This window comes from Corvus brachyrhynchos, unplaced genomic scaffold (assembly GCF_000691975.1).
Source record: "Corvus brachyrhynchos isolate BGI_N302 unplaced genomic scaffold, ASM69197v1 scaffold14, whole genome shotgun sequence".
Classification (NCBI taxonomy): Eukaryota; Metazoa; Chordata; class Aves; order Passeriformes; family Corvidae; genus Corvus; species Corvus brachyrhynchos.
Window position 1 is genome coordinate 6,156,570 of NW_008239110.1, and position 8,781 is coordinate 6,165,350.

The following is an 8,781-nucleotide window of genomic DNA, read 5'->3' on the forward strand; positions in this document are numbered from 1 at the left end:
TGATGTGGTATTTGTCTTTAACCAGCAACTGGGGAGTTCCCCCAGTTGTCACAGCCTTTCAAAGGTGACAAAGATGAGCCTCACAAATACATCAGCTGTCTCAACTTCTGTGAATGCATCTTTTCTGGTCCTATGTCCAGAAATATTTAAATTCTTCCTAATTTGATCTTCCTGTAGGATGGGTGCATCAGTTCCCACAATTTACTACTATGCTCAGAGACCTGACCTTGGCAGTAAAAAACAAGGCAGAGAAGGCACTAAGTATTCCAGTCTTTTTTATGCAATTTGGCACTACATCCTTTCCGTCTTGCCTGCATTATTTAGCAGTGAGCTTACACTTTTCTTCACCTTTCTTTCAGGGCTGCTTATCTGTAGAAGCTCTTCTTGTTGTCCTCTATGTTCCTTGGTGGTTTTGACCCCAGCTTTCCTAATTCAACTCTTGAATTCCTGGGTGATGCTGCCAGACTTCCTGATAGCCTCCTTTCTATGTCTGAGCTCAGCTAGGACTTCCCTCTTCAGCCAATCTGGCTTCCTGCCATATCTGCCCAGCTTCTTGTGCAGTCACAATGGAGATTTGATTCAATGCTTCAAGGAGATTTGATTTGATTTGATTTGATCTGATTTGATTTGATCTGATTTGATTTGCAGACCAATCTTTTGTTTTCTTTCTTGGCTCCTGAGTTATTCCTGCAGACCTATTCCCTGACTAAGCTGAAGTCCACTCTCCTGAAGTTCAGGTCTTTGCTATGTACCTTCCTTGCTTCCCTTAGCATCTTAAATTCAACCTGTTTTCCCACTTCTTTTTAGGCTCTGATCTGCATACTTTGATCAACCTGCTTAGAAACCTTTCTCAACAGCAAGACTATTGGGAAAGATGCTCTCGCCTTTCTTTCTTATGCTGGTGCCATCACTTCCCACCAGTCCTCACTCCCAGAAGATAATCCATGGACATAGAAGTCAGAGGCTCTCCCTGTCTGTTTGGTCAGCTTTGTCTGACCAAAGCTACACTGGCTTTGGTCTGCATAAAACATCCTCCTTTGGAGCCCATATCCTTAACTGGTAGGGTCAAAGAGGAACACCACCTTGGCCCTTTACCACAGCGCAGAGGTCAGCAGTTGTCTTTGATCTGCTCCCGGTCTCTTTTGACAGCAACACTTGTGCCCAGATGGGTAAGGAGAAGTACACAGTAACAGTGAAAAGGCAGTAATAAATAGCAATAATCCTAAGACACTGTTTGTCCTTCTGTGGTGTCCCACCCCAGGGCCCAAGCAATCAGCTTCCTGACAGCTGCTCTGACCTGCAGGTGGGTACTCTGGCCCCTACAGAAGGAAGTCTTTTAAATAAGACTAATCTTATTAGAGAAGTTTAAGGAAGTCCATTCCTTGTTTCATCTCATATTGATTATTCTTACTCTTTCTGTTTGCCTTTTTTTTCCTGAATCCATAGTAGTTTCCTTGATAACTTATTGGGAAGGGCATGTTTATAAAGGCTTAGCTTAGCTTACTCATTCTCTTTCATCTATCTTTTTGTGGAAGAGCTGATAGATAACTCCCTAATTATTGTTTATTAATGGCAGAAATTTACTGACCCACATTCTCACAGTCACTCTCAGTGTTTGTTTTAAATATTACATCCTTATTCTCTGTAATCGCAACTGGTTATCCTGGGAAAAGCAAATGCTGACGAACAGCTCTACCACTTCATGCTTTTCCTCCCTGGGACTCACAATAACTGGTTTGTTTCATCAGGCTGTTTCAACATCTCCTCTTTGGATAAATTTTCATGGGACGGTGCAAGGTTTAGATTCATCTGGAAAGAGGACAGAGCTGACGGCTGCACAGAGGCTGATGGTTTTCACAGGGTCTATATTATAGACCCTGTGTAATATACAGGAGGAAGAAGTGACTGGTAAACATAACTATGAACAGACAGTTTCAACTTCCTAGTAATGCTCCTGTATTATCTGCAGATACATAAGAACAGTTATGCTTTTAATTACATCTGGTCAGCTTAATATTAATTGCAGATTCTTTAGCACCCGTCTAGGTTACAGAAGACTGGATAGCTGTTGGATTTGTCACAGGATGCTCATATCCCATAGCAATTTAATCAGCTGTGCTTACGTTTCATTCTTTAGCACATTGGCTTTAGACTGTAAATTGCTGAAGATACTGAGCACCTTCCTTCATGTTTGTCCATTTCCCAGCCCATCTGTTAGGCAGTATGAGCAATTATACATAACTGGTAATTCTGTATTTAATTTTCAGGGCTATTGATTTAGTAATATACCTAGAATCTCTATGAAATAATAAATTTTAAATTTTCTGGTGGTTTCTGCCTTCCTTCTTAAAAACTAAAAAGGATTCTATTCTAACTTAAGCCATGCTGGCTGATAGATCTCCATGAGAATATGGTAAAAATATAATAGAATGCCATTTCTGATTTAGTCAAACAAATTAAAAATTATTCTTTAGGGTGGCAAATCAATTTCAACCTAGGTGATAATCAAAAATTTAGACCAGAGAAGAACATGACCTATAGCTTTCCTTTTGGGCAAGCATGAAAGTGTAACAGTACTATGCACACTGACCAGTGGTAAACTGGAAAGCAAGAGAAACAAAGCCATTAAATATTAGCCTGGAAATATATACATTTCAGCCAAGCTATATCTACTCAGGAAAACATAAGCACATCTTGATATTAAGCAGTAAATTAGCAATTTTTCAGTATTATATTCCTAATGCCTCATTATTATGTTAATTTGTGGTGTTTTTCTAATTGAATTAATATATGGTCTTACCAGTATACCTTTAAATTGTGACTACAGGAGAACAGTACTAGAATTCACATCCTTTTTGTTTTTCCTTTTACTCAAACTCCAGAGGAGGCTGGAGCCCCTGATGCACAGAGTAGCATTGATGATGCTGCCAATCAGTGGCATTCTGCTCCCATGAGAAGCAGCATGTCCCACCTCCCTCCCCCTTTCCCACCAAGATGGGAAAGAAAAAAAGCAGCCACAACGTGGAACGTTCTCTCCTCTGAGTAGCATCCGCAGCATTTGTTTCTGACTAGTTATATAGTCTGTTTTCTCATAGCTATTTTATCTTCCCCTCTTACAGTTTTGGGGAGGAAAAAAACCACTTATTGAAAATCTCCAGATGCCAAAAAAAATGCTATAATTGAAGCAACATTGACATAGCACACATGAAGTGTTTTACAGATATTAGTGTTCAGCTTGAGACCAGACTCAGAATCTTTATGTAAACCCTTATTGCAAACTGGTAAGTCCAAAGACTGAAAGATCTGAAGAAACTGTAAGTTGAAAAATGCACAGAGAAAACATTAATCTTCTACAGGTGGGCAGAAGAACAGAATACTTGGATACTCAGAGCAAGAATGAAGTGACTTGTAGGTGTTGTCTTTACTTTGTACTGACACGGCACTTCAGCGAAAGATAGTTATCATTAAAGAAAAGTAACACTGGATTGTCATTAACAGGATGAGAAAAGCACTTGGCAGGTAACAGAGAAGAAAACCCCTGAAAGAAATGTTTTCTGTGAGACTTTTTTTTTCCTGTGAACTGAAGGAATGTAAACTACTGCCATGGATGTATTAGCAAGAATAAGAGGGATATTCAACACTGGGAACTCCTGAACATTTCATAACTGAAATCTATTTGGCCATCTGCCTGGACTTATGGGCTGCACCTAGCTGGCGTTGAAACCAAACAGGGCACTCTCACTGTTAACATCACGATGGGAGTATTATGTGGAGGTAGTAATTGATGCAGAAGTAGTTCTCTTGTATGCTAAAAAAACCTACAATGGCTCTGGTTAGCACTGTAAAATTTCATGTTGAAGTCAAAGACCACATGCTATACCTTGGCCTCACTGTGGGACACTTCTAATGGGTGAGCACTGAATTTATACAACCCCATGGATTATATACATGACTTATTCTGCTTGCTTCCCTTGAGCTGTAGGATTCTAATGCAAAAGGCTCTTTAAAGGCCCAAAGATGGGTTGTAGGACTCTTCTTTGAGTAGCTGACAGGAGATACATGGGTAGCAGGGAGGTCTATATGACACTTTTTATCTATGTGAATATATAAGCAACTCAAAGGCTCAGATAAACTTTTGGCGTTCTACAGCAAAAATAAAGAGTAAAAAACCATGCTAATATTGAATTGATTAATTGAACATGCTAATTTCCCATTAAAAAGTCTACCCACACCCATCTGCTGTGGAATACTCAGTTTATTAGATCTTATTGATCTTAGAGTGTCAATGGGTTTGGCAGAAATATTCATGAATAACTGGGTTATAAATTAAGCCAAAGCTATCAGAAAAATAAAGGTGAAATCTTGACCCTGATAAGAATCACATCCAATTTTGACTTATCTGATCAACAACTAGCACCTAAGAGATGGGCATTGCATGCTTTCAAGAGAGGTATTAGCTCACAGATGAACCTAAATACCAAAGATCCCAAATTGAACCATGATGGGAACCAGGCAACTTAAAATAGGACCAAAAGCATCCAACACCCAAATCTAAATTGCTGCGTGAAGTAATTACACAGTGGGTACAAGAACAAAATTCAGAGCGTGAGGTTATGTAAATTCACCCCCACTCCAAAATGTCCTCAGAGCCTGAGGTACTTCCATCTACTTGAGCTGCAGTGCCTGTGTGCTCCCCTGTGTATGCCCTCAGGCAATCCAGCAATTCGGCCACCAGACAGACCAGGGTAAGTCATGGCAACTGGCACGCCAATAATGATTGCCCTCTGAGCCTGAGTGATGTTTTGCCCCACCTACCAGGTACGTAAGGCAATCCCAGAAATGCTTGACTTCCAAATTTACTTCTTGGTTGAAGCTCATCACTGTCTGTTGCTTCCAGATTCCTTAGTCCTACTCTCTGTCAAGCTATTGCCATTTTTCTAAAGTCTTTCCCTGTGACATGGAGTTGCTTCCCTTTAAGGGATTTGCCCTGCTATTTGTTTTAATGGTCTCTTTGCTTCCCCGGCTTCCTACATAGTGCTCTTGCTACAGTTCTGGCTGCCACGTTCCTGAACTAATTTGTTCCTAGCCTTGGCTTTTCCTGATTGTAATATTTAGTTGCATTTTCCAGGCTGTCTTTAAACCCCAGGGGTGATCACCCACATTCCGCCATGTCTGATAATTTACTGAGGACACTAATTTATGCCTTTTTTTCTCAAGGCATGGAGTGGGACTCAGTCCTCTTTTCAGGTGTGGCCAGGGAACCTCTAGTCTCTTGTTGGGCCAGAAAACAAACATTAGTGGTGATATGACTGTGAGATAGAACATATTCTTGTAGGTAGGATATTCCTGAATTAAGGCTACCATTTCCATCACTATTTCTACATCACACCTGGAACTCCTGGAAAAAAATGGAAGCCAATATAGCATTTTGTACAGAGCCTGCTGCATGAGTTAAATAAGATCCAAATATGCAACCACAGGGAGTCCCAGCAGAGAGTAAGGCCAAGCAATACCTAGTTTTTAGCCCCTTGTCAGACTTAGGCAAGAAGCAGGCACCAGACAGTCAGTCCTGTGAAGACTGAGGCAACTCTGAGCATGTGGGGAAGTGAATCCCTAAGTACCTGGGGCACTTTCAAGACAAACAGGGAGGCAACCCTGGAATTTAAGTGCCTGCAGGGTTAGGTGTCAAATGAATGTGGGATTTCAGGACCATAGTTTGGGACTTAGGTGTTTTATGTGGGACACAGGCAGGATTTGGGCCGCTGTGTACTTTATTGCCCTTTTACCACCAACTCCAAAGTGTAGAAATCCAAAGCAGTCTTCATATATTCTGACAGGAAATTATCTGAATCTCAAATGTTTGCATGCATGTACCATTTCTGAAGGAAATTTCACACATCTGTTGTATTGGAAAAGAAAAAAAATTGATGACAAAGTTGATGATAATCCATTCCTATTTTTCTGTAATTTGTGTATGGGTTTTAGACTGGAGGTTTGTTTGTTTCAGAGCTATTGGAATAGTTTTATATTAGAACAGTGATTGTTTCTGGTTTGAAAAAATAAAAAGGTGGAATCAATTATTTGAATAAATAGTGTTATCTCAACCAGTGTGTTAGTTGATTTCTGTAACAACTTCAAAGTCTGTATTTATCAGATTATCTTTGTAACTCCAATATTAGCATGTTTCAGATTTGGGGGTTTTTTGGTTTTTTTAAATCTCACATAGAGGTTGCAGTCAAGCTAAATGGATACTGAGTAAGGCAAAGTCTAATCAAGATACTCAATCATCTTCTTTTTCACCATGCTGGAATGATACCAAACAGGAGAAGGATAATTTGTTGCATAATACCTTTCTAAGGTATGAAGTACTATGAAATGTTGCAAAATTGTGTTGGTTCAGATAAACCTAGACTGACTTGTTCTGTTGCATGTGCCTGGATTAAACTGACATAAACTGGCTGCTGACATAAACATGACCATCATTTAAAATTTCCTAAATGACTGGCTAATTCTTACGAATGTCTGTCTTAGCTAATGGTCTTAAAAATGCCTTTCCTGAATTAAGAGATCCAAACCTTCTACATCAGTCAGGTACAACTAAAAGTACTGGGCCTCCACAGATATGTTTGGATCAAAATCACACATTATTCTGACACAGCCATATTTAACAACCAGACTTTAATTTTGCCCAAAGTTTGAAAAATATTAACAACCAAACCCCTTCGCTTACTTCTGTGTATCAGGATTTTTTAGGTTATGTTAACACTGAAGCACAAACATCAGATACCTCAAGGCTTACGTGGAATGCATATTTCTTGTATGTGTCTCTCCAGAGAGATAGGTAACTCTGCACATTTTCTAGGTACTCTTTGGTGCTAATGCTAATCTAGACCCTGCCAAGATAATCTAAGAGGATTTGAAAAAAAGTGTGCCTTGTACTTCTCCATTTTTGTTCTTCTGTCATTTAAACTGTATATTTTCAGGCCAAACACACCTATTTTTTTTGGTGTGGAATGAAGTAGCACAGGTCTGCTGAACATACCCTCATCTGCCTGGTCTGCCATGAACTCAAGGTACCTAACAGGTAGAGTGTCAGGGAGAGGACACATCACAACTGAAGTGGCCCAGACTCCTTGCTCTCCAGTGCTGTTTAGGTGAAGTGGTTCACCAACACCAATTAATTTACCTTTGCTCTGGCAAAGCAGAGTCCCAGTTATAACTGGCACCTAAATGGAAATGTAGCACACAGACTCAGTAGTATATTTATCTGGTTTCTTCAATGGTGAATGTCAGAAAATGCCATGGTTATGACAGCTGTGGTCCTCTAGTCAAGGAAGTAGAATGGAATAATTTTAGGCTAAAATAAGAGAAGAATAGCTATTTGAATCTTTACAGTGTCTATCCAATGTCCAAAAATCCTATCCAGATATAGCAGACAGGACTTTCTGCTTTGTTCCTAGCCATCTGTCAAGGACAGCTTCTACCTGCCATCAGGTCTCCTGTCTCTGTCCTCGGAAATGCTTAAAATCCAAATGGACATGGTCCTGAACAGCCTGCCCTTGCTGACTCTGCTTGAGCAGGGAGCTGCACTTGACAACCTTCAGAGGTCCCTTTCCACCTCAAGTGTTTTGTGATTCTATGATTTTCATGCTTATGTAGCTTGCTTTACTGAAACCGACTTTTTTTTCTCAATTTCTTATGCAGTTCCTGAGGGTACAATTATCTTTCTTTCCAGTTCTGCCCAGTTTTGGCACGATGCATATTTAATTTTGGGGAAAATCACTTTCTTTTTAAGTCATTCTGTTTAGTTAATCACAAAACAAATAAATTACATCTCAGAAAAGAACTGAATCTGCCGCCCAAACAGGTGTACATATTGGTTGGAGTAAAACAGCAGCATAGGTAAGACTTAGCTGCTCAGCCAACTCCTCTGTATTTTGTGTTCCCCTGCCTTGCTCACATCCTTTTCCTCCTGCCATAAAAAACCAGAATTAACTTATATCCATCAATTTATGTAGTGTTTGTCAATTATTGTCTTAAAATGACTATTGTATGATGAATTTAAAGTTTTTCCAGAACACAGATTTCCAACATTTTTATTACGCCATCTTAGTATTTGTAGCAGACCATTGTAACATCCATGGCCCATCAGTAGCAAGCAAAAATCAGAACTAAAACCACAAGTGCCCTGAAAGCTCCTTACATCAGACAAATGCGTGCTTGTTAGGCGCAATTTAGGATAGACGGTATCCGTCAGCGCACAACAGTGTTTCCTAAGGAAAGCTGGACCTCAGGGTCATTTCAGAGAAGATTCCTAAAAGCACCGAGGAACACATGGGATAGCCAGGTCCTGCCAGGGGCTGGTCACGATACGACCTGACGCGATCCTCCCCTCTGCAAGGTGTCTCAGGCTGACCCTTCACGCGGGAGCGGCTCTGCCTCCCTACGGAATCCCTTCCTCGTCCTCCTCGGCATAACGAGCCAGCAGGGCGGTCAGAGCCAATTTATTCCCAGGGAGAGGGATAAGCAGCTAATTAATTAACGTGGCGGGCACCGAGACAAAAAGCAGCGCTGCAAGGTTTGGGGTGTGCTGGCTCCTGAGTCCCTCGGCTGTAGAGCTGACTTTCTTTATTCATGTTTTTCGCCTTAAATTAGGAGGGGCCGGGGGGCGGCCGCGGGAGGCTGCGGAGCCCGCGGTGCGGGCGGGCGTGCAGCCTTTCCCCGCGCCTTGCACAAGTGTCCGGGGCGCAGGGCACACCTCAGGGTTAGAGAAAACAACAA